The sequence below is a fragment of the Heteronotia binoei genome, chromosome 2 (assembly GCF_032191835.1).
Source record: "Heteronotia binoei isolate CCM8104 ecotype False Entrance Well chromosome 2, APGP_CSIRO_Hbin_v1, whole genome shotgun sequence".
Taxonomy (NCBI): Eukaryota; Metazoa; Chordata; class Lepidosauria; order Squamata; family Gekkonidae; genus Heteronotia; species Heteronotia binoei.
The window spans coordinates 141,601,912-141,628,633 of record NC_083224.1 but is presented as its reverse complement, the minus strand read 5'-3'; the positions used below and the strand labels follow the sequence as shown (position 1 = coordinate 141,628,633).

Sequence of the window (26,722 nt, the reverse complement as noted above, 5' to 3'; positions counted from 1 at the left end):
AATCTGTGGGGAAGTGAGCCCTTTGTCCCTATTGGATGCATGGCCATTCTCTTGGTTCAATTTTTTTCCTAAATGTGCCAAGGAACCGGCGTTTTCATACACAGAGAATGCCACAAAGTCTATTTGTTGACTCTGATTGTGAGGGATGCAACAGAACTATCAAAGCAGTCCTGATGTTCAATGCATTGAGCTATGCAGAATCTTTAAACAGTCATTCATAGCCATTGAAACACTAGGTCATAATAGCTTCTTTTAACATGAAAATGTTTGCTTGCAACTCAGCATCATAGGTGTATTCAAAATCACCCACAAGGGCATATTGGAGAGGCAGTGTTGCATATTTGCCTGAGTGGGACTAGACTGGAGCCCTGGGGTTATACGACTCACTAGTCTTACATCTCAGTCCAGCATGCCTCACGGCCTTGTTGTGAGGATAGAACATAAGAACACACAATTGTTGGGAAAAAAACCGCGTACTGATCATTTGGTGATCAAGAAACTTGTAAACGGGTAAACCAAATATCTTCTTCCCTTGGTTTCTCTCGTAAATCCGCCCCCCCTCCCTCCCTCCCATTTCCTACAAGTGTAGGCTGTTCTCTGCGGCCCACCTTCCCTACAGGGAACTGCGTGGCGGGACGCGGTTTCGCCCCCTTCTGGCAGGGCCAGGCAGCCCCTTGGGGGGAACCAAATTGGCCAAGGCAGCTCAGGAGAACGCGCTGCCGCCTCCGGTCTCAAGGCGGCTCCTGAGGCAGTGAAGCGCTTGTTGGCCTCCTAGTCGGGGTTGTTGTGAGCCCTCGCTGGCACACGCATGCCGCCACCTTGCAAGGGAGCCCTCGGCTGTAGAAACGCCTTCGGGGAATCCGCCTTGAGGTCCGGGGGAGGACGCCTGGGCCCGGTTACGAGCGCCCTTTTCTCCCTCCCTCCGCCCGCCCCCCGCTCGGCGCTGGAGAGGCCGATCCACCACGCCCCCGCCTCAGCCTGCCGAGCTGCCCCGGCCGCCGCCAAACGCCTCGGGGCGCCTCTGCTGTGCGCCTGGCCGCCTTCGGGAGAGCAGAGCGCGGCAGCCGCCGGCCGGGCGGATTCTGGCTATGCGGGGAGGCGACTGAACACGAGTGGTAAGTGGCGAGCCAGGGGGCGCCCGCTGGGCGGATCCAGCCCCCTTTCAGTGCGGGCGGTGATGGGTGGGGTGCAGGCAGGATTCCCCCTTTCTGTCGGGATGGCTCCAAAGCACTTGTTCTGGACTGGGAGGAGAGGAGGGGTTCTTTCTCTAAGCTAAAGTCGCTGGCTGCCACTGAATTCGGCGTGAGGGTTTCGTTCCATGGGAATGAATTTACCAACTCGTTCGGACTCGGCGGCTGTCACTTGGCTGCCGCGGCTCCGTTCGTTCTTTCTTGAGTCTGAAGAGCGCACTTGTTTCGTTTGAGTGTCGGGCTTGCTTTGGACTTTGCGGAGCTTTCAAATCCTAATACATATTATTTCTTGTTCTTTGTTTCCTCAGGAACAGGCTTAATTGTGATTCTGATGAGGCTGCTCTGCTTATTCCTAGCGTCGTTCTCCCCCCCCCCCCCTTTTTCTGCAGTCTGTGATTTCGAATGTAATAGCTTGCTTCACTGCCCGATCTAAATGCTGTTTCCAAAGAGAGGCAGGACCATGCCGTCTCTCTCTGTGTGTGCCTGTGTCTGTCTGTGTGAGCCTGAACTTGAGAAGCGATTTGTGCAGTTCAGAGAATCTTCTGGTGCCACAAGTAGAATCTTCTGGTGCCGCACAGGGATGCCCTGAATGAGTAAGGCTCATTAGTGGGTAGTAGAACTGGAAAAGAGCCTGGACTGTGCAGGGCTGAAAGATTTGAAATTGCTTTTCCCAGTCCTGATCGTGGGTACTCTTGCAGGCAGAGGAGTGGCACTGCCTTTTGTAAGACTGCCCTGCTGAGAGAAGCAAGTATGCAACAGTGCTCAGGCAGCCAGGAGTGACATTTTTGCAAAGCAGGATCCTGAAAGTTAGGTTGCACAGTTCCAGTCCAATTGTCTGTAATCACAGAGTACAATTGAGCTGGGATTCTTATTGTATTGTCAGGCCCTAGATAAGGAGCTGACTGGCTTCTTCCCTTATCGCAGACCTCCTTTCTGATAAATGGAGGGCAGCTCTTTTAAGAAAGAGTTTCTTTAGGGTGATGTCTTCATCCAGTCTTGTAATATAATTTACAGATACATCCAGTCCAGATGTTGTAGTAACCTTAACCATGTTACCTATATTAATTTGGAGTTCAGATAACTTATGCCCACCAATGGTTTATAATCCAGTCTGTTCAGTGTTGATTGGCTGGGGCAAGTGATTAATAAGGAGCCATGGATAAAACAGATTTTAAAATCCTTGAGCCTTGTAGGCCAAGAGCCACTGAAAGGAAAATGGCTGATTGATTTATTCAAGAAACTAGAGCCTCCTGCCCCACCATCCATCCATACAGCTCAGAGCAATTTAGAACAGTACAAGGTAGAAACACAACCAGTAGCAACAAATGTTTTAAAAACAAACACACTGACAAACCCTACCTGGGAAATATGACCCTCAGTCAGCAAATCTTTCTGTGCCCTGAAAAAAGGAGTCTGTTGAATAAAGTAACCTTTGGAGCTTCCCGAAAGGTTTAGAGGGATGGAGGCTTCCATGGCCAGCCCCAGGGGCCCATTCCCAAGGGTAGGAGCAAAGACAGAGAGGGCTCTTGAGTGAGCATAATGCTTGAAGTGCAGCGTGGTTGGGCTAAGTGAGCTGGGCTCTAGGGGTTGGATTCTGATGCTTGAAAAGAACAATATGGAGTGGGACGTGAATGCTCTAAGGCAAGGGTTCTAACTCATTTGTTTTGAGGGTCGAATCTTACATAAATGAGACCTTGTCAAGCCTCGCCATGTTGGATGTGCTGTATGTGTACCTATTTAAAATTAGGTAGCAGAGATATAAACTTTATAAAGGACACAGACAAACACAACTGCTTTTTAAAAACAACCTTAAAACATTAGCACTTGTTGGTCTTAAAGGTGCTTTGTATTTCTTCCATGGGATCCAGGGAATTGGGCAAAGGAAGCTCTGGCTCTTTCCTTTCTTTCCCAGGGAACCCTGAGGGGGAGTAGCCTCAGCCAACAGAAGAAAGATAGGCTTGGCTTGGTAACTCTGCTGTGTGATTGAGAGAGCCTAGCAAAGCAAGCTCTGCCTTCCCCCCCCCCCTTCGTCCCCACGGGAGGAGCCTCAGCTAATGGAAAAAATAGGGGTTTTGCTCTGTAGCTCCTGTGGGATTGAGCAAGTCTTGCAAAGCAAGCTGTTACACAGAAGGAAGCAAGAAAGGGAGAAGGAAGCAGATGATAAGACAGTTGCCTGAAGGCCTGATAAGAGCCCTCTGGGGGCCTGATTTGGCCCCTGGGCTGCATATTTGACACCCCTGCTCTAAGGGTTGTTCTTGGAACTAGTGATACCAGGTATTAGTACAAGGTATCACCAGAACCTTAAGATTCCTTCAAGGTGGGTCCTTGTATGCATTTTAATTCTGAAATTTAAGTGCATGAATCTGTTGTCATTGAGTTGCACTGGACATTGCAAAAGCATAACTCTGCACCTGATTTCACATGAACACTTGTTTTTAAATTACTAATTCTTAAAAGGGATTATTAAATCCAGGAAGTGGTGTATTTTTTTTCAAAGATAAAATGTTCTTTACATTACTTGCTCTCCAGTTATTCCAAGGAACTAAGATTACGTATACAATAAATTCTAATGAAGGGGAACAAATCCGATAAAGCTCATAAACATCAGTGATCGAATCTCCCTCTTCATGTTCTTTTTCATTAGATGCAGCCATGCAGACCCTCAAGCAGAGGTAGAGTTGTGGGGTAGGATTATATTCCCCCTCCCCTGTGTCATTTTCCAGATGTAAACTGCTGCAAACCTTCTCTGCATAGGCAAATCATATATGAGCCACCTATATTTTGTTCCCTTGGTACAAATAGCAGCTCACATCAGAAAAATGGTGTTTAAACCTATCTATCTACCCCAAGACAATTTCTAATCAGATGTCCGTGGGGGGGGGGGGGAGCTTTCATTTATGCTTTTCTGAAAGATGAAGGGATCCCATTGTTGTTTTTGTCTGCTACTGTTAACATATGCCAGAATAGGACACATAACCAAATATTTATACTTGTTTATAGCTAGTGCAGAAGATTTGTACATGTGTAAAAGTGTTTCCATTGATGGAAAATTCTACCAACAAAAAGCCTTTAGGGTAATTTAGTGTGAAAGCCCAGGCAAGCCCAATCTCATCAGATCTTGGAAGCTAAGCAGGGTTGGCCTTGGCTTGTATTTGGATGGGAGACCTCCAAAGAACGTCAGAGTCATGATGCAGAGGCAGGCAATCGCAAACCGCCTCTGAACACCTCTTGCCTTGAAAACCCTGCAGGATTGCTATAAGTCAGCTGTGTCTGGATGGAACTTTTTGCCACAATTTCCATCTAATTAACATTCTCATATATTAAATTGGCCTTTTAAATCTGTCCTCATTAATGTTCCTAAAAGGAGTCTAGAAAAAAAGGAAAGAGGATAAAGGGTAAAAACTCTGAGATTCTTATTTGCTAGGTACTGTCTTCTCCAGGGTGTGAAAGTGAAGGACTTACTCAGGCTTCTGCTAATGGCTCATGGCTATTGATAACAACTTATGCGTAGAGTCTTGAGTTATTTTTGTCTTTGCTGGAAGTGTACTGGAAAGAGGAATAAACACACAGCTTGTAGGATGCAAACCCTAGATTTGTATAGGTTGGACCCTATTTTATTTTCAGTTTACTATAATGAAACTTCAGAAAACCTGTTCATAGCTTTCCAAGGTCACAGATCACTTTGATCTTCTGCTGCTTTGAAAATATCAATGACACAATGATGACTTTGTTGGAGCCCTTGCAGACACCGGTAGCTGCTAAAGTGTGGGCAACATCAGTGGTAACTAACCAGGAGATAAATCTTGGAATCTTGTGCATCTGTGGGGAGGGAAAGATAGAGACAAGGGAACATGTACTATTTAAACGCAAACTTTATCAGAATATTCGGATGGCCTATATATATACCCAATCTGTAGTCAATTTCCTGAGAGGGATACCAGATTTTATTTAGATGAGCTTTTAGCTGACAGGGACCAATAAATTACCTTAAAGGTGGTGACATCTACTATTCAAGCTATAAGACACTGGAAAAAAATTGTTAGGCAAAAATATTTAATTATTTTATCAATTTTAAGTCCAAAATTTTAGAATTGGAATATTTGTGTTTTTTGTGTTTTTTTAGAATTGGCATATTTGAATTTGTATGCCTAGATTTTAATTGTGTCTGCCTTGAATTGTATATTTTGTTATTTGGTTATACTGCAGATTTAGTTATGCTGTGCTATGTTATGCAGCTTGATGAGTCTCTGACCATATCAAATAGACAGATTGATTGAGAAATCTTGGAATCATGGTAGTTAATGAACATGTAGACTCAGTGCGCAACTGCAATTTAAAAGGCAAATGCTACACTGGGGATTATTAGGAAGGAGACTGAAAACAAATCAGCCAGTATCATAATGCCCCTGTATAAATCTATGGTGTGGCTGCATTTGGAATACTGTATACAGTTCTGGCCATCACACCTCACAAAAGATATTATAGCATTAGAAAGGAAATTGGCAACTAAAACGATTAAGGGAACTTCTTCCCTATTAAAAAAACGGTTTAAAAGGTTAGGGCTCTTTAGCTTGGAGAAATGATGACTGAGGGGTGACATGATAGAGGTTTACAAAATTATGCATGGAATAGAGAAGGTAGAGAAAGAATGAGTGATAGGCTTAGAACATTAGATAAAAGGAAGTTTTCTTCACCCAAAGAGTAATTAACACATGGAATTCACTGCTGCAGGAAGTGGTGGTGGCTACAAGCATAGACAGCTTTACAGTTTCAAAAGGGGACTGGATGAACATATTGAGCAGAGGTCCACAATGGTTATTAGCCACAGGTACAGATGGAACACTATGCAATACATGGTGCTCTGTATTCTTTGTGCTTGGGGCGGTCACAGTGAGAGGGCTTCTGTAATTCTGGCCTTGCTGGTGGACCTTCTGATGACACCTGGATTTTGGTCACAGAGTGTTGGACTGAATGGGCTATTGGTCTGATCTAACATTGCTTCTCTTATGTTCTTAACATAATATGGTCTTAATATAATGTGTATGTATGTGTTTAGTTCTGTGAGGTGGTTTGGGTATTAGAGTTGTGTGCAAAGTGTGTCCCTCTTGCTACTTTAAAAAACAAATCCTTGTAGCTGGTATTGGAGTAAAGGGCCGTAGCTCTGTAGTAGAGTATACGCTTTGCATGTTGAAGATCTCAGGTTCTGTCCTTCGCATCTCCAGGTAAAAGGCCATTTTGATGATAGTGCTGAGGAAGACTTCTGCTTGAGGAGCTGCTGCCAGCCAGAGTGGGCAATAGTAGATCAGTAAGTCTGACTTAATACATGGCAGCTTCATTAATTTGGTGCATTTTGCTGGTTCCTGAGCTAAACCTAGGAAGCAATCATATGATTGCACCCAAAGGGTGCTTATGAATGGTTCTTCATCCTCTTGGAGAGGAGTGACAAGTGGAGTGCCTCAAGGATCTGTCCTGTTACTTGTTTTGTTCAACAACTTCATAAATGATTTGGATGAAGGAATCAAGGGAATGCTTATTAAATTTGCAGATGATACTAAACTGTGAGGGGTCACAAATACAGCAGAAGACAGAGTCAGGATACAGAAGGATCTTGATAGGCTGGAAAACTGGACTAAAACAAATAAAAAGAATTTTAACAGGGATAAATGTAAAGTTCTGCATTTAGGTAGGAACAGAGCGGCTCGCCCACTAGGTAAACTGTGCGGTTGCCTAGGGCGCTGAATTCGACCTTCCCCCTTCTCCTCTAGGCAAACGGCTAGTTTGCCTGCTCCTCAGCCTCCTCCTCCCTCCCTTCCCCAACCCAGGTCTGTTTCAGTACCCAGAATGGCAGTCAAGTGTGGCTCCCAGGCTATCTAAAAGCGTCCTCCCCCCCCCACCAATCAGCTGATCAGCAGGTAAAACCGTGCAGTGCTCACTGCCTGCAGTGATACCCTGGGAGGACAGGGATATTGGAGGGTTTTTGTCATCTTTTGGGCATCAAGCAGGTGTCACTGGAGGTGTGTGGGGGCAGAGGTATTTATGAGTTTCCTGCATTGTGCAGGGGATTGGACTAGATGACCCTGGAGGTCCCTTCCAACTCTATGACCTGCCTACCTGAGGGACCGTCTCTCCCCATATGAGCCCCAGAGAGCGCTGAGGTCAGCTGGAAAGAACCAGCTGAATATCCCTGGGCCAAGGGAGGCCAGATTGAAGACCACCCGGGACCGGGCCTTCTCCATTGCGGCTCCACTGCTGTGGAATCAACTCCCGGAGGAGGTACGGGCCCTGCGATGTATAGACCAATTCTGCAGGGCCTGTAAGACCTACCTCTTCAAAATAGCCTTCGCCTAATACTGAGCTAAGAAAGTGCCGCTGGATATGTTTTTTTCTGCCATTGAACTTATGAAAGACCTATTATAGCACCATAATGTTAATTTTAATATAATCTGTAAATTGATTTATGATGATTTGACTGCTATGTATGATTTTATTGTATTGCATTTGTATGTTCTGAGCCGCCCTGAGCCTGCTTGTGCGGGGAGGGCGGAATATAAATAAAAAGTATTATTATTATTATGATTCTATGGAGAAGATAAATGAGAAATAAATCCAGTTCCACAATTTAATTCTTAAGTAGCAGTTTAAAAAGTATTTCAGGCATTACGGTTTATTTCGGAGATCACAACAGTGTAGGGAGGTATACATTATCCAGCATTCATGTGCCATTTGGTTGCCCATTCATCTATTCTGGAGAGTTCTTTCTGGAGGTCTTTATTGCCTGCTTGGGATTGTGCCATCCTGAGCCATTGCAACCATAGTTCCCTTGCTGCTCTTCTCTTGACTTCAGCTTCTTAAAAGGTCTTGTGTTGGATCCAAAGTTCAGTGAGCAGAATTTTCCTTTCTCTCTTGCCATTCGTCCCAGGACCTGCAGTACGCACAGTCAAGGGGTCAGTAGACCCCTGCGAGCAATGTTATGTGCAAGTCTGTAGTAGGAAATAGGAATCAACAACGACTGTTTCCCATGACTCTGCTGGCAGAAGTGCCCTTGCTGATGATAAATAAGGTTTAGATCCTACCCATAAAGTTGACCAAATCACTGTGACTGTATGTTAGGTGATGCTGTCAAGTAATTCTAAAAGACTTCTTTGTAGGTGTCATGCTGATTTACTATACATTTAACAATCCAATCTTTGATCATGCTGTCCACATCAATTTGTTGGGAATGAATGTTAGATTGATAACTCTGTAATGTCCTGGCTGCTTCTTGGATTGGTAACTTTAAATCAATGTTTCACTGGCTAATTTTCACTTTTCACATAGGGAGGTTGATTTTTAGTGATAACTTACCTTGCTGGCTCCAGTGGCTACAATACAGTCCTAAACAAAGTTAAATCCTTCTAAGTCCATTGAAATCAGTGGCTTTAGAAAAGAGTGACTCTGCTTAGAACAGTTAATTTGTTAGCTGATTCTTAAACATTTTCTTGAATCTTGATATTGCTGTTTGTCTGAATTCTTTACATGCCTTCACTGGAGGCAATAGCTCAGGTGGATCTTTCCAACATGCTCTACAGTAAGCCCTGATATAAATAATCAATTATGCCCCTCTCCATATTTGTGATCATCTAGAAGTGGCACTGTCCTTCTAGCTGGTCGTCTTCTGTAGATCCAGTTAAAGAACATTACATGCCTAGTTTTTACAAGCTGGACTCAAACACCCATGAATGAAAGGAATTTCTCAGCATGGATTTTCCCCACCATACCCTTCCTACAGCAACCTCCAGTACCCTGAAAAGCTGCTGCTGAGGGCTAGGGGAGTCTCCTGAACAAGGAGCTGCAGCCATAAAAGGGAGAATCAGGATTCACACTTGAGTGATGAGAGGAAGCTCTGCAAGTAGCAAAAAAGGAAGAGTGTGGAGGGTGATTTTGTCTGATTCCCCTTTCCTTTTTCTTACATGCTCCATTGTCTAGGAGGGTTCTGTGTTAGGGCTGCTATCTCCAGCATGGGAAATTCCTGGAGATGTGGGTCTGAGGAAGGTGTCTGAGAAAGGTGTAGTTTGGGAAGGGAGCTCAGTGGGTGCTCTTACGTCGTGGAATCTGCCTTCGGAAGCTGCTGTTTCCTCCAGAGGAACTACTGATCACTCTAGTCTGCAGCAATTATGTTCTTTTTTTGGGGGGGGGGGGGAAGGCTGCTGAGGAAAGTAGGAGTGCAAGGAAGCTGTACTTCTGTGAATTCTCTCAATTTCCAGGAGTTTAGATCCAGCCCTACATCTTTAGCAATTTGCTCTTCAGATTCCTCTTTTGCCTGCATAGTCTGACCCTTCCCTACACGCACCAAACAAGTCAGCAACTCAGTTCTTATAACTGCTTGGTTTTATGTTTTAATTCGTTGTTTTAGAATTGATTATGTGTTTATCTTTGATGTGACCCACCCTGAGCCAGATTGGGAAGGGTGGGATAGAAATGTAAATAAATAAATAAATAAATAAATAATCAATTGATGGGCTGGTGAGAGTGGCCTGTGCTGAGATCAATGCCTGATACCCGCTTTCTCGCCATGCCATGGGAAATGAAGCATTGGACCTACCTGACGGTTCTTTCTTTTCAGTGGGGGAGAAGTTATCCACATCCCTCCCAAATAATTAAATAAACAATAAAAAGACACAGCGAGTGGTTAGTGGTCCAAGGGCCACAAGCAGAGCGCCATCACATCATCGAAAGAGATAGGACTCACAAAAAAGAAAGAAAGAATAAGGAAAAAAGGGAAGATCAGGAATGAAAAGACTGAACAGAGCTGAGCTTGGACATTTACTGGAGTGGGTCAGCTGAGGTCCCTCCAGTAGAGGTTATGCAACAAAATAAATTTGAATAGCCCTATCCAAGCAAGTAGAGGCGTGACTGCTTTCTGGATGACTTCCCACTCCCTGCCGAAGGAGAAGATGAAAGGAAGTTGTTTCCTGTATATTCCCAGAAGCTGAATATTAAGTTCTCCCCTTGCAGCAGCCTTTTGTATTCCCAGTGGAGAAAATAAATGCATGGAAACCCTGTTTCTGCATTTGGAGCATCCTTCCTGGTTCTGGCTCTTGCTACAGGCAAAAAATGGCTTCTGCTGTTAAAAATTAGAAACATAGCTGCTTCCAGGGAATGGATGGTGGTTCATAATATATTGTGGGCTCGTGTGATTTGTGGATATTCCATTGTTGTACTGTATAGTTATTATAACATGACCCCTTAAGGATAAAACTTTTGCCTTAGTTTCACTTTTTTCTGTTATACTGCTTGCTGCCTGTGGCTGACTATGGACTAGCAGGGCTCAGACCAAGCCTTGCCTCTATTTGAATAATTGAGTTGCCAGACCCCCTGGTGCAGTCCCTTGCTACCAGATTGGGCCCCTCTAGCTGCTGATCAACTGGCTGGCTGGGGACTTACCAGTAGGCCTAGGCCATGTTGCCAGCATCACACCAGAAGTGACATACCAGAAGTCTACCACAGAGTTTTTGCCCAAATACCATAGCATTGCCTGGAAGCCCCTGGCATGATGGTACCACTTCCTATGTGGTGCTGGTGACATGGCTTGGCCTTTTTTCTTTCTCCTGGTAAATCCCTCTTTCCCCTGCTGGTTGCCAGGAAGGATCTAGCAACTCTATCTAATAAAGAACATAAAAGAAGCTGTGCTGGATTAGACCAATGGCCTATCCAATCCAACAACTCTGTGTCACACAGTAGTCAAAACCCAGGTGCCATTAGAAGGTCCACCAGTGGGATCAGAACTCCAAAAGCCCTTCCACAGTTGCCCACAGGCACCAAGAATACAGAGCATCACTGTCCCAGACGTAGGGAACGTGTTCCTTCCCCTTAATAGGGAAGGTGTTCCATTCCCTTAATCATTTTAGTTGCTCTTTTTTCTGCACCTTTTCTAATGCTATAATATATTTTTTTAGGTGTGGTGACCAGAACTGTACACAGTATTCCAAAAGAGGCTGCACCATATATTTATACAGGGGCATTATGATGCTGGCTGATTTGTTTTCAATCCCCTTCCTAATAATCCCCAGCATAGCATTTGGCTTTCTAATAGCAGTTACACACTGAGTCAACTTCTTCAGTGAGTTATCTACCATGACCTCAAGATCTCTCTCTTGGTCATTTACCACCACTTAGGACGCCATCAATTTATATTTATAGTTAGATTTTTGGCTCCATTATGCATAGCTTTGCATGTGCCCACATTGAAATTCATTTGTCACATTGACACCCACTCACCCAACCTCAACAGATCCTCTGGAGCACCTCAGTTCTCCCTGGTTCTCATCATCCTGAACAACTTAATGTCATCTGCAGACTTAGCCATTAAACTGCTTACTCCCAACTCTAAATCATTAAAGAACAAGTTACCTAGTACTGGACCTATTACTGAACCCTGTAATATCCCACTGCTTACCACCTTCCACTGTGAAACTGCCCATTTATTCACTCTCTGTTTCCTATTAACCAGTTTTTAATCCACAAGAAGACTTGTTCTCTTATCCCATGACTGCTGAGTTTACTTAGGAGCCCTTATGAGGACCTTTATCAAAGGCTTCCTGGAAGTCTAGGTAAACAACATCTACTGGGTTCTGTTTTGGTTCTGGGTACCATGGAGTTATTATATTGCCAACACAGGTAAAGTAAAACTACAATGACCATGGCAACATACCATGCCATGCCAGAATTTGATGGAGTAAGTGAGTGGTCAGAGTATATTGAGAGGAGGAACATTTCTTTAAAACAAACAAAACTGAAGATGATGACCAGCAAAAATCTGTATCTTTGATGGTAGGCAAAAGATGCATACCCTCTTAAGAAAGCTGGTGGCACCTCAAAAATTAGGTAAGGAAACTTTGAAAGAATTGTACACTGTGGTACAACAAACACAAGCTTTTAATAGTGGTCCAGTCTCTTAAATTTCAGTTGCCAGCAGGAACCTAGTGACACTATTTCTGACTTTGTCATGGAGTTGTGTTATTTAGCAGAATTCTGTAACTATAGCCAGATAAACCCTAGCTTTGACCACATGCTGACTTTGCAGGTCAGAGGTAAAATGCTGATGATAATGGTAGATACCCACTCAAAATGGTTGGAGGTACGCATAACAACTTCAATCACTGCTGAGCCCATAAGTAGGACAGTTCAGACAAATCTTTGTCACTTTCAGTTTGCCTGAAATTTTAGTCACAGGCAATGCCTCAATCTTTACAGGGGTCACTTTCTGGGATTTTGTGGAACACAAGGAATTGTACACATACTCACTGCTCCTGTGACCCCTTCTCCAATGAGTTGGCAGACCAGGCAGTGTAGTCTCTAGAGATGGGTCTGCAGCACATGGGGCCAGGTGCCTCTTGAGACTCAACCATTCAGAATTCTACTGCAATACCATGTGACACCCTATGCAAGAGCTAGGTGTTCTCCAGCAAAACTAATGTTTGGTCAATCTTTAAACTCACATTTGGATTTTTTGTGTCAGAGCCAAACAGCTATGCATCATGGATGGTCCCCTCTAACAGTGCTTGTGTGTCCTTCAATCCAAAGACCATGTTTGGATATCTGCTTTTGAGGGAGCCAGATGATGGGTGCCTGGGAGAGTGAGGGGGCAAACGGGGCCTGTATCCTTTCAGGCAGAGCTGTCTTCAGGACAGATGCTTAAGAGACACCTGGACCACATGCATAGGATGCCATCAAAGTAGGATTACCAACCCCAGGTTCAGAAATACCTGGAGATTTGTGGGTAGAGCCTGGAAGGTGGGGTTTAGGGAGGAGAGGGACCTCTGGTGGGTATAATGCCATACAGTCCTCCTTCCCTCTAAGAGAAGTGGAATAAGTATCTTAAATGAATAAATTAAAAATAAGCAATCCATGTAGTTGGAAGATCAGCTGTAATTCCAGGAGATCTCCAGCTCCCACCTGTTCATTGACAACTCTACCCACAGGTGAAATGGTGGCAGTAGCAGGGCGAGGTTGAGAAGAACACAAGGGAGATCAAAGTGTCCTAGAGACACCTGAAAAAGGGGATAATCCCATCACAGGGTATAATGATCAATAATCAGAAGCAGACCTATAGGAATCCCACATATCAAAACTGACTAGGGAGAAAGAGCCCCAGAGAAATGAGGGTGAAGATCTATCACAACAAACTCTGAAATGACTGGGCCCCAGAGATTGGGGAGACTAAGAAAACTTCCAGATAGATTAACATTGTAAATTGAGTCTTAGAAGAAGAGGGGTGTTGTATAGTGGGCAGTTTTGAATTCCTTTATTGTAGAAAAGCCTTTGCTTTAGTTTCATATTTCACTTGTGTTGTTGGTTGCTGGCTGTGTCTGGTTATGGCCTAACCGGGCCCAGATCAGGCCTCACCTATATTCTAATAAAGTTCTGTTCTTTTTTGGTACCAGGTGCAGTGGAGTCATTACTGTTCATTTGTGTTGCATTGCATTCACCTGTTTTTATATGTAAAAACAATATCCTATTTGGGTTTTATATGCTGGATGCTGAGGCTCTGGTTGAATATCAGCTGATCGATATATCAGTTACAAGTCCAAAATTTGTCCAGTAACTCATTCTGGCTTGTGATAGTTCTGCATCCAGACCCCCTCAAAAGTTAAGAAGGAAAGCATTCTGTACTGATGATGGCAGCGGATGGCCATGAATAGTTAGTAACCTGTGCTTGCCCAAAAGTCTAAAAATGATGCAAAAAAGCTTCATGCTAACTTAAATACTGAGATTGTTTCCGTATTACAGGCTCAGCTGCCAACTTGTCCTTCAGCCTCCCTTCTCTTGGAGTCTTTAAATGAAAGCTTTCCTTTGCCAATTTTAGTTCTAGATACCATGTATAGACTTCCTAAACCATAATTTCAGAAGATCTTAAATTACAAAAACCTCTAGACTCTAAATTATTGGTAACTGGAGATTTACTAGTGTCTACCCTTAACAGATTTTAGCATGGAAGAGACTGTTTAAGATGGAAAGGATTACAGAGTGAAATATCCTATATCAGGGGTGGCCAACGGTAGCTCTCCAGATGTTTTTTGCCTACAACTCCCATCAGCCCCAGCCATGCTGACTGGGGCTGATGGGAGTTGTAGGCAAAAACATCTGGAGAGCTACCATTGGCCACCCCTGTCTTATATACCCTTCACTTGTCATAAAATTGTCTATGAGACTTGCTTTTGTTGATTTTTTTTTGTGGTGGTTCCCAACTGTCAAGAAAGGAACTGAAATGGGTGAAATTTTAACATTTCCTTGTCTTCTATATTCTTACAGACATCTGTACAGGATTTTCCATAGCAAACTATGTATGGCATACAAAATAATCTGTCTGACAGCATCGTTTGGAGAGTCCATGCTTTAGCTTGTCTTAGGGCCAAACATGGGTCATACCTGTGGACATTTAAAAATGCCACAAAGATCCAATCAGGATTTTCCTACAATTGTTTCAGCACTTGCAAAGGTGGGCTGTGTGTGTGAACTGCCCTTTAGCCCGCTCTGCTGCAGGGCCCTTACGGCATTTTAAAATCACTTTAAAATGGGTCCATGGGTCAACTCTGGATGCTGTCACATCTAGTGTGGCCATTAAAAGAGACTCTGTACCAGGGGTTGGTTTGGACTATAGCACTCAAGCATTTACTAAATGTTAAAAGGCAGGACATCATGACCAAGAATTATGCAGAGAAATTGCTCCAGGAAAAGAAGACCACACAGTGAACACATATTCATGTACATGGCAGTTACATTTTAAGAAAACATGTTTGAGTTGTGCTGTGAAAGGCCAGCAGATGAGCTAAGAGTGTGTACAAAACTTTGAAATGTGTAACTGAAGTTGATTCCAGATACCTTCTGTCTGACTATGATAATGATCTGGTAATAATTAAGTCAGCAGAATGGAGGTGGGTTGAAGAAATAGGCCCAGATAACATCCTCCTCAGATCTGAAGTACTAGCTGAGTGAGAGGACCTACAGCTCAATAAGAAAATGGTTCACATGCAGAAGTTCTCAGCATGAATCCCTCGTGTCTCCAGCTGAAAGAAACTCAGCACAGCTGACAAAATCCTTTTCCTGATACTCTAGAGAGCTGCTTCCAGTGCTCCTCCTAGAGGAGCCAGTGGTCTTGAATGGTTTAAGGCAGTTGTATATATTTAAGAGGGATGTCTGTGATTCAACGGTGGAACAAAGCAGGAGTCAAGTGGCATCTTTAAGACCAACAAAGTTTTATTCAGAACGTAAGCTTTCTTGTGCTAAAAGCACACTTCTTCAGACGGTGGTGGAACATATGCTTTACAGAAGATCCTAGGTTCAGTTGCTGGCATTGCTGGTTAAAGGATCTCAGGTAGTAGATATTGAGAGAAAGCCCTTTCTCTGCCTGAATAAATTGATACGGAAACATTCACAAACTCATTACAATATATGGAACACCATTGCTCTTCCTCTGTTGAGCAAAACTTTTGCTGTGCCCCACTGAAATCTGGAAGGTCAGTTCTCCTCAAATGTACAGTTCACATTCAGTTCACATGAGAAATCCCAGGTACAAGTCTCATTCCAATAACCTTCAAAAGTGAACCCACTGGATATACAAGGTAGAAAAGGAGTACCAAAACTATGCAGAGTTCTGTGTCACCAATCCACAGGAAAAAGCAATTTCTTCTCTCTTGAACACCATCACAACCTCAAAGCTTGACTAAAGCACTATTTTTGGCATGGTGTAGCTTCATTAGAGTGTTGGTCTAAGATTGGGGAGGCCATAGTTCAAATTCCGACTTATCCATGAAGCACCCTATGTGATCTTGGACCAGTTACATACAGCCTAAATTGTGAGAAAAAGAGAGGGGAGGAGAAAGTATTTCTTTCATACATAAATGAAATGCTTACATTGCCTCAGCAAAGGAGTTCATGACATCTTTCACCTCATGGGGTCCTCTTTCTTTCTTTGACTGAGGTTCAGACTATGAAGAGTGGGGGGGAGGGGTTTAAACCACATGATTAATTGTTGATGGCATATGTTTTTTGAAATATAAATAATTTCATATTTTAATATAGATTATTAAGTATGGATCTAGACCAGGTTTAGCCCCCCCCCCGATGAAATAGAAAAGTCTACACTCCTGTTGGAGAACATTTACCTCACCACAGGCAGGTATGTGCTGGGGATAGAAAAAGATCCTAACATTAGTATTGATTAACAACAGCAGTTGGATTCAGAAATCTGCTCACCCAAGGATAATGGGTCTTCCTCACTTTTCCCTCTGCCTAGCTCTGCCTAACAGCTTGTTTTGAATCTAGGACAGTCAACCCTAGGACACGGTTTTGGGTCCAGCATGGGAACATGCAAACTGAAGAACTATAGTGGGGAACGTGGTATAATCACTTCCTTACTGTCCAAAGAGCTGCACTGACAGAAGAGGCAGGAAGGGCAATGTCATTCCTCCTCACTGCCACTGTCTGACCCATGTGGCTATTGGTCCACACTTATCCAGTGACCCCAGGAATCAACTTTCTTGGGGTCAAAAGAGACTCTTGGGGGAGGGGGAAGCAAGGAAGATCCACAACTGTCAGCATCTTCTGCTGATGGATAGTTGGATCCAACCTATACCTGTTTTCCTTTATGCTTTATGTTGGTTTTCTAACATCTTGTGTTCAGAGTTTGGGTGTTGTGAAATGCTTGTTTCTGCAGCCACAAACATGTACTTGCTTGCTTGTAGCTGGAATTTGGAGATAGAGTATATCACAAACACAGCTTTCGTACATTTTTCATAGAGTTTCCAAAGAGCTAGCTGAACTTGCACTGCTTGAGTTTTTTCCAGACCAATAGTATTAAATAGTGAAGCCAGTGTTGTTTAATGATGCACCAGAAACTTCTAATTCCCATGATGATTAATGATTAATCACTGATTTTTATCATAACTTTTAAAAATTAGTTGGTCCATCCAGCAAAGACTTAGTTCTTTGAAAATGTAAGAAATATTGCATGAAAGCCAGGGAACCCAAAAATGTCTTGACTCTTCTCTTTTCACAAGAGATATAGAAATCTTTCTCAGTCCAATGCACAGAGCAGTTACGTTCCTCTGTCCCTTGAGACATTCTTGACTAAGTCTGGATGTTCTGATGCCAAAAACCAGGCTATTATTTTTGTAAACTGGCACTCAGCAAGAGAGATCTAGTTGCAAACCTTTTTCACTACAGCTTGGATTGCACATCGTATTGTTACACTGAGTGAAGAGTTAATGGTTCATGGTCAAGTATAGAGATGCCCAGATTAATTTAACAAGAACATAATTAAATCCCTACCAAAGTATTTGTCTTTATGTGCCATGTGTGCATGTCGTTTCTCAACATTCTTTGCTCCTTCACCTTCGTGCTGGTGCTTGTTTACTTAGAATTACCTCATGATTTCTTGGTGCAATCATATCCCTGCTTTTTTAAAATGAGCAGTGAAAGTGTAAGTGCTTTCTACTGCTCCAAGGTAGATATGGAGACTAATACTGGCTTCCCACCTCACAAGCTGGGGGAATGCTCCATATAGTCCTATGTTCCTGTCTAAAACTATTTTTGAAATGCAATGTCCGTATCTGTCACCTGCATGTGTTAGACCCTCTCCAAGGGCATGAATGGGTAAAAAGTAGAGCTGCCTTTGGGGAAACTTATTTTCTGTCAGGGGAGTTAGGCAACCCACATGCTCCTGGTTAAGCATTGCTGTACACAACTGGGTATGCCAGAAGTGACTTGAAATTAGGGTTGCCAGACCCAGGCTAGGAAATTCCTGGAGACCTGGGGTGAAGCCTTAGGAGGGTAGAGTTTGGTGAGGGGAGGGACCTTAGTAGGATGTAATAATATAGCCCCAACTCTCCAAATCACTCCGGGGGGACAGATCTCTGTAGTTTGGAGTTCAGTTGTGATTCCAGGCGATCTCCAGGCCCCACTGGGGATTGGCTACTCTACCTGGAATAGGCAAGTGCTCCTTCTCCCAAGACACCACATACTCGAGCATTAGCATAACATTAGAAACAGCATCTCTTCGGTTGTTAATGCCAGCCCTGTTCTGCATCAATTCTGCATTCTCTAACTGGCACACAATGAACATAAAAAGATTTCATTTTAAAAGCTGGAGAGTGAGCTGCCTCCTCAGGAGACCAAGGGCAACAATGGATTAGCCAAGAACTTGAGCCTAGCAAGCCCTGCTGGCATTGGGAAGCAAAACCCAGGGAGCCAAGTGCAAGGAAAAGATGGCTGACCTGCACAGTGCTCTTTTGAAGTTCTTCCCCACCCCAGCATATATTATTCCTCCTTCCTAGTTGCTGTGAAGCTGGCTGGGGAAATAGCACCCATTTGCCCCTTTTCCGTAGCCACTGGCTTGACCATTGGAAGAAGATGGGAGGGCTTTTTCTTCAAAGGAGAGTTGTGCACTTTATAGCTGATGCGGGAACAACTTTTAGTTAAAAAAAAAACAAGTCAAAGGATGTTGGTGAAACAGTCAAAACTTTCTCCTTCATTTTATCAGTTTTTCTGTGAAATGTCCCTCCACTGGTAGCGGTGCAAGACCAGACATAGTGTTCCATGATACATTGCAGCTAATAGCCACTGGTGGACCTCTGCTCCGTATGTTTATCTCATCCCCTCTTGAAGCTGTCTATGCTTGTAATCAATTCTCTGAATGCTGAAACTGCAAACACACTGTGCATGTGCAGAGTGCTTTCTCCTTCATATACAGTAACCACCCACATCTAGCTATCTAATATTAGGGGTAATATCTAGGTTGAAGGAAATGATTTCAGGTTGGTGTAAATTAGGAATCTGCCAGTTCAGTAATCACTTTCTCTCTCCCCTGCCCTAAAGCTTTCCCAACACCTTTTAAAATCCTGCTGCACTTTCTTATGCCCAGCAACCACTCCTGAGAAAATGTAGGTGCACCAATTCAAACAACAAACAACTTATAGCATGGTCAAAAGCATGTATGGTTGTTTGCCATATTGGAGATACATAGCTGCTTCTAGGACTTTTATGCATCCTTGGTTGCAGCAGTCAATACACTGGAAATTAGAGAGGAGAGGCTGTAATTGGCACTAAACACTCAACTACATTTAGTGCAGTTAATTTTCTTTCTTTTTTTTTGGACCCGGTAAATAGGCCAGTTGTTCAAAGACATGTGATTGTGAGTACTTGCAGGTACCATGATACTGCTATTATGTACTGCTGTTTGTACAGGAATTCAGTACGATATCACCAGTTTCACCCATGATATCATCAGCGTCTCAGTGCACTCTTGCACCATGCATAAAATTTCTTCCTATGGACACAGTAGTGTTTTTCTGTGGTGCAAGCAGCCATCCTGGAATGCAGGAGGCTTACAGTGAGAGAAAGCATTGCTACTAGTTAAACGTATTTACAGGAACTACAAACCTATGTGTGTGTATTTATGAAAGAAATGGCAAAGTGGAGAGAAGGTACTTCCTCCTTTTCCTTTCCCGGTATGGTAGTAATGCTGAAAAGATAACACTGCCAGGGTGTTAGAAGCTAAATAAATTGCCATAAGTCAGCACTTGAGGAAAACAAAATGGAAACAAAGAGTTTTCACAAATGCCTTTATAAACGGATTGGCAGTCTGTATCAGAGAACATAGTGATAACCCACAAACAGCACAATCTAGTAAGTGATCCCTATTTTTAGTGCTGTTCCTGTATATGGGCATTGAACTGGCATTGAACAATTAGCAATGCATCAAAACTGCAGCATAAGCTCTAAACCGGGGATGTTGAACTCATTTGTTATGAGGGCCGGATCTGACATAAATGAGATCTTGTTGGGCTGGGCCACGTGTGTCATAAAATGTAATGCCAGGAAGTAGAGATACAAACTTTATAAAGGACACAGAGATGCTTTTTTTTTTTTTAAAAAAAGTGCTTTCTTTGTATCTCTCCCATGGGGTCAAGGGAACTGGGCAAAGGAAGCTCTGGATGTTTCCCTCCCTCCCCAGTGGATGAGGAGGAGTCTCAGCCAATAGAAGGAAGAAAGGCTTATCTCAGTAGCTCTGTTGTGCAATTGAGAGAGACTGGTGAAGCAAGCTCTCCCCCTTCCTCAGCCAATGGAGAAAGTAGAGGCTTTGCTCTGTAGCTCCTGTGTGATTGAGCAAGCCTGGCAAAGCAACGTGTGATGCAGAAGAAGCAAGAGATAGGGAGAAGGAAGCAGATGACAGCCAGTTGCTTGGTGGCCTGATTCAGCCCCTGGGTTGCATGTTTGACACCCTTTTACCATAAGAAGTATGGTTTTAATGAAGTGCTTCTTGTTTTCCTAGTATTGCCTGCCAGAGCAATGTGTGTAAATGCTCCACTTTACTCCATGTAGTAGATAGTACAAGTCAGGAAAGGACATTTGGAATAATGTGGGTGGGTGGGAGGAATCACCTGTCATGAGCAGTATGGAGTGAAAGTAAAAAGAGTCCTGCCGGATTAGACGGATGATCCATTTAAATCCAGTGCTTTGTTTCTCACAGTGGCCAACCAGATGCACTGGAAGATCCACCACAAGATAACAGAGGCCAAAGCCTTCCCCTTTTGTTTCTCCCCAGAATTGTTATTCAGAGGTATTCTGTCTTTGAACATGTGGGATTCATTCAGCATCATGACCAGTGTCTGTTTATGGATCTTTTCTCCATTTAAAAAATGATGCATGTCTTATGGACAACCCAAGATCTTCATCTCTATTTTAGCCCTAGGTCAACACTTATGCTGAGCTATCCACCACATCCCCAAGATCTGTTTCCTGCTCCATAACTGTCAATCAGCATAGATTTAAAGTTAGGACTTATTTTTTTAAAATTGTTTTTTGCTCCTGTATGCCTCTCTTATGCCTCATTTGCTCTCTTGTGATCCACTTAAAGCTATCTTCATCATCTGTATGGGCTGATCTGCAGATTTCTAAAACAGCAGATTGGACCCACACTGCCAGAAAGGAATTTTTTCTCCGAACGTGGGGACCCCCTAGGTTGCAGCAAAGTCTTAGAACTTATAAAAAAATTACACCCCACCCCAACAACAAGATCATATGAACATGTGCAAACGACTCACCTAGGCAGCTGATGCATCATCTTTTGAGAGCCTTGTCAGCTCATGGGGGCTTTGCTGGCTGCCAGAGATCCTGTAGCCAGTATAGCAGCTCTCTAAGCAAGTGCAGCTGAAGCAGAGGTCAAGGTAAGGGAGGGAGAGATGTAGGGATATTGAAAGAGAAGGGAAGGAGGAAAGAGGGGGGTAGATTGTTGGAGAAGGGGGGAGAAGAAGGGGGTAGGATTATCAAGGAAAGGGAGGGTAGAAAGAAAGGGTAGGAAATGGTTAGAGAATGGAGAGAGAGAAGGAAGCAAATGTGGGATGTACCCTTCTCACAAGTGCCTTGAGAGGCCCCACCTGTATTTTCTAATAGCCAAGTCAGCCAATTCAGAGGATTCTTAAATACAGTGATTGGAGCTATGAATTGGAGGGGGGAATATTTCTACATACCTGGAAGATGCCCCAGGTTTGCAGAAACATCGGAAATCTAAAACTAAAAGGGGGGGATGATAAAAGGAGTGTTTGTTGCTTTAAGAAATGGAAACCCTTGGTGGCCATCGCTAGGTAAGGACAGCATTCTAGTCTCAGTTTCTTGCAGTTGGGGGGAAAGCCCTTTCCAGGACTGTTTTGGCTTTTGAGGGAGAACTCATTGGGCCAGGTCTGGCACCTAAGCCTGGCTGCTTGTTGCTGTTCAACTAATCTGCCATGGAAGCTCACTAGGTGATGTTGGGCCAGTTACATACTTTCAGCCTAACCTATTTTACAAGGTTCTTGTGAGGATAAAAAGTGGAGAGGATAATGATGTAAGCTGGTTTCTCCCACTGTGGAAAAAGGCAGGGTATTAATGAAATAAATGAAAGTGATGCACCCACCATGTCCTTGAGGGTTCTCTACCATGCAAGTGGTCTTGGCTCAACAGCTGGCACCATGCAATTGGGCCATAGTGTTGCAAGTCAGAGACTGCTGGGGGTGGGGGGCTGAAGACAGAGGGCAGATAAATGTAGATTGGCTGTTGGGTGGGAAGGAGCGAAGGAAAAGGACAAGGTGTGAGGCTAGTGGGGACTTTAATAAAAGAGAAAGAGGAAATTGTGGGAGGGGGGGAATTAGATACTCTCCAGCAAATTCTGAAGGTTCATTCTTGTAATCCACTGATTTTTAAAAAGTGACAACCAACTTTACATAAGGCTGAAGAATTTAGGGGTTCTAATTGATTGTAGCTACCTCATTTCAAAACTGCACATTTTACCATGGGGGGGGGGGGAATGTGTTTTGGGAAAAAAAAGGATCCTTGGATGGGAATTCTAGTGAACATTTGTTAGAATCTGGAGCCAAGGGTGAAAACAAGTACACTGTGTCTGTTTAGAACAGGCAGCATGTTCTTTTGACAGTGGCTAACAATGAGTTGAGATACGTGGGCAGGACCTAGCTAGGTGTGATTTATGAGATTAGCCAGAGTACAGAAAATAATTTTGGGCCAATAATTGCTCTAGTTCTATTTTGCTGAATTTCACCTGATACTAAAAGACACACTCCGCTGCATGTACATTAAGGTGCTTACCAAAGCTGAGAGTGTATTTTGCACTCAATTGCAGTAGAAAAGCCAAGAGAGGAATTTATGCCATGCTTAAAGAGTCTTTTGCTGACTCAAATTAATCTTTGCATGGCAGGACCATGTGGTAATTTGAACAGCTGGATAAAACTAATAGATGGTAGTGTTGGAAAACTAGAAGCAAGCAGTACTACGCTTCTTCATCCGGCTATCACAAGTTCCAGAGAGAGCCAGTTTGATGTAGTCGTTAAGAGCGGTGGTCTCTAATCTGGAGAGCCAGGGTTAATTCCCACTCCTTCACATGAAGCCAGCTGGCTGACCTTGGGCCAATCACAGTTCTTTCAGGGCTCTCTCAGTCCCTAAAAAGAAGTCTAGCTCACCATTGGCATAATGCTAATAGCTGGAACTTGCAGCTGCCAGACAATCTTAGGAACTCCTGGCTATTCTATATAAATATGAAAATTAATTAATTACTTTCAGATACCTCCTTTCCAAGAGTACTGTGGACACTACAGTCCTGATAGATTCAGATTGGTAGCTATGTTGGTCTGAAGCAATAGAACAAAGTTTGAGTCCAGTGGCACATTCTTGGTATAATCTTATGTCCAGAATTGAAATGTGTTGGTCTTAAAGGTGCCACTGGACTCAAACCTTGTTCTTCTACAGTCGTCACTCAATCAAATAACTTCATCCAATTGTAAATTTTTTGCAACCTAAAGAACAGAAGGATGAAAGTTTAATTATACTTTAGCCTTCTACCCCCCTGAGAAGCAGAAGGGAGGGATATGAATGCTGTAAATGCATACACTAGAGGGAAAAGACTCTCAAGCTGTAATGAAGCACATTAAAACATTGTCCCAGAGGCTCAACTGATTATGCTCTGAAAAAAACAACTTTGCAGTAATATCAGCTCTCTCTAGACACACATAGAGCTAGTTTGTAGTTGAATTCTTATGTCCCTTAAATCAGGGACCTATTTTCTCCCCCAGCTTTGTTTTTAAACAAAGCTAATTTTTACAAATTTCTTGATGTGTTTGTTTGTGGACAATGACATGAGTTCTTGTTGAAGCATTAACATAAAATTGTAATGTGCGTTTAGTAGATGATCTGCTCCCAATCCATGGTAAAGCTCAGATACTAGACACATTAATGATGTTTTTAACATATTAACTTTAAAATATTATAGAAAGTTTGGAAGCAGAACTAATAGCAATGGTTTTCTTTCCCTTAATGTCCTGTCAATATGCCAGGACTTTTAAAAACAGAACATTTGCATGCAGGATACATTAACAGTGTTCTGTATTGCCTTAGAACACTTTTGGTATTGTAATAATACTTAGTATTTGCATAGTGCCTTCAAGTGGAACTTAAAACAGCATTGTGCTGTAGATCAATATTATTATTTTCCATACTGCAGGGGAGCAGGGATGAAGCTCAGAAAGTGGTTTGCTTAACTCTGCTTACAGCTGCTATGGTACACCAGTTGTCACGAATGGCTTCTGTCTGCACACAGAATGCTAGTTCACACAATGACCAGCCTGTGGTTTGGCTGTTGGTGCCTGAAATGTAGGCTTATAGACTCATTCCCTTTCCTCATGCTTGGATTACTTCCTCTTCCCCAAAAAAACACAATTTGCCAAATCATGCAGATGGGGAAGGCTTGTGTGGTGCAGTGGCTACAGTATTGGACTAGGACTGGGGACACCTGGGTCCAAATATCCACTTGCCATGAAACTTACTGAGTGATCTTGGTCCAGTCATTTCTCTTAGACAAACCGACATTACAGACAGAAGACAGGCAATTTTATTTATTTATTTCTGGGTTTTAAATCAATGTATGTAATAGAAGCCATTTCCTCTCTGCCCCTAAATTCTTCTCTCTCATAGTTGCATTTCAAAGCTTCCTTCTCTCCCCCCCTTTTCTTTCCTTCCTTTCTCACCTCTTGATAGAGAATTTAGAATATGCAAGTAACCTTGATGCTGGAAGCAAGGCGCCTCCCCCGACCAGTTGCCATCCATACATCTTATCAGAAAGACAGGAATGTCTGGGAACCGGGAGAAGTTGTAGTAACATAATGGTAGTTGATAGTACCCTTTGAACCATTGTTGCAATCACATCTGCATGTTATGTTTTGAAGCTATCTTTTCCAATGCCTTTGAAGTAGCCTTTAAGAATCTATGCCGTGTGAAATATTGTATCACTTCCAAGGTATCACACCTTGGAGCAAGTACCGGATTATCAATAAAACGAGTCTTTGTATTAAACAATTGCTTGGTTATTCGAAATACCGATGCTTGACACTTTATACCGTACAATTGAAACGAAAAATGGCCTGCAACATCATACCCTTCTCAATTTTATCCTTACAATAGCAACCCTATGCTGAGAGAGTGGGTGCTTTCACATGGTGACCATTTGGAATACATCGACTCTTGTAACATGCGCTGTAGCCTGGAGCACAGTTTCCATTTAAGTTGCAGCCAGAGGAAGATTTCACAATGAAAACATGCACTAGAACTAGGGAGCATGTTGCCATAAATTCCTGCCTATGAAGCTGTATACTGCTGGTAGAGAAGAGTAGCGATTCTCTGGTTTCATCACTTTGCTACTGATTTTGCACTATGCTTGTTTCGGGGTGGAGAGCCCTTTTGCTACCGGGGCTTTGCTCCGTTTTCACACAAGTTGCCCCAGAGCTGCAATTTGGCGCATTGCTATTCCACAGCAAGCGGAAACCACTTGTCAGCTTATCCTGCTTGCTGCGAAATAGCAGCGTGCCAATTCGCAGCTTAAATGGAGCAAAGCCGTGGTAGTAAAAGGGCTCTCCACCCCAGAACAAGTGTGGTGCGAAATTGGTCAATATATTTCAAAAGGAAGACAGCGTGTCTGCTATCTACAATCAGGAGTAAGTGGGTTGATGACTGGAGTGATGCTTTTGCGTCAACGATTTAAGGACTATGCCTTTAAGAAGAATGCACTATTACACTGATAGAGGACTGTGATTTATGAAATTAAGTTTATTAATCATTGAATGTGGTGTATGTGATAGAGATTATTGTTGTAGAATGCATAGTAGCATAAGTGGTCTATGAAATGTAAATACAATTGTTGAATGTAAATGTGTTAATTCAGATTAATATTACACAGTGTTTTCCTGTTTCTCCCAACTGGGGATTGGCACCCCTACTAGGGATGCATTCCTTCCTGGCTTTCTCTTCCTCTGCATTGGTATACCCTTACTTAAACTATTGACTGCCTTGTATGTGTTTTTAGTCTTTAATGTACACTCTGTTATCCTTGCTAACAGGAAATGTTCGTTGTCTTGTGTTTGCCAGTGTAGCATTGAAAGAACAAGTAGAGGACAGAACTTGACTGGTAGTGAATGAGCAACAGGCATACTGTTCGTGCAGCCATAGTAACTAGAAATGAATATAGCAAGTTTAGTGGCTTACAGGTGGGGTTTGGTGTAGGGCTGAGAAAAGGCCTGGGTTATAACATCTGTGTCAACTATGAGATTGTTTTTAGAAGTTATGACCTACCTTAATTGAAGATAATGTTTTCTAGTTTAGCAACATGCTTCTAGTTTAGCAATAACTTTACATTTAAATTTTGATTCAGTTACACTGCTATTTTAATGTTTATTATTTGATCACTTGGGTCCTGAGAGGGTCAGGAGAAAAGTGGATATTTGTTTTAAAAATAAATCAATAAATATTATTAGTGGCTATGCACACAAAAAAGCACAGCAGCTTATTTTTATTTTAGTCATTTATTTACATTATTTATAGTCTACCTTTCTCACAGGGTCTCAAGGTGTATTACACATAATGAGTCAACACAATCAACAAAATGGGACATTCAATAAACAGAGCTTTAGTATTGTAGAACTAGAAGCAATAAGAATGAATTGAAGCTTAGCATAAGTTTT

The 26,722-nt window shown here is 42.9% G+C and overlaps 1 protein-coding gene across 1 annotated transcript in view; it reads left to right on the top strand.

Moving 5' to 3' along the window:
- The first annotated feature begins 1,006 nt into the window (after positions 1-1,006).
- Positions 1,007-26,722, top strand: part of LPAR3 (lysophosphatidic acid receptor 3) — a 47,201-nt gene continuing 21,485 nt past the window's right edge. The window contains exon 1 of the mRNA XM_060232128.1: positions 1,007-1,115. The gene's annotated coding sequence lies outside the window, so the exon portion shown is untranslated. The remainder of the gene's footprint in view (positions 1,116-26,722) is intronic.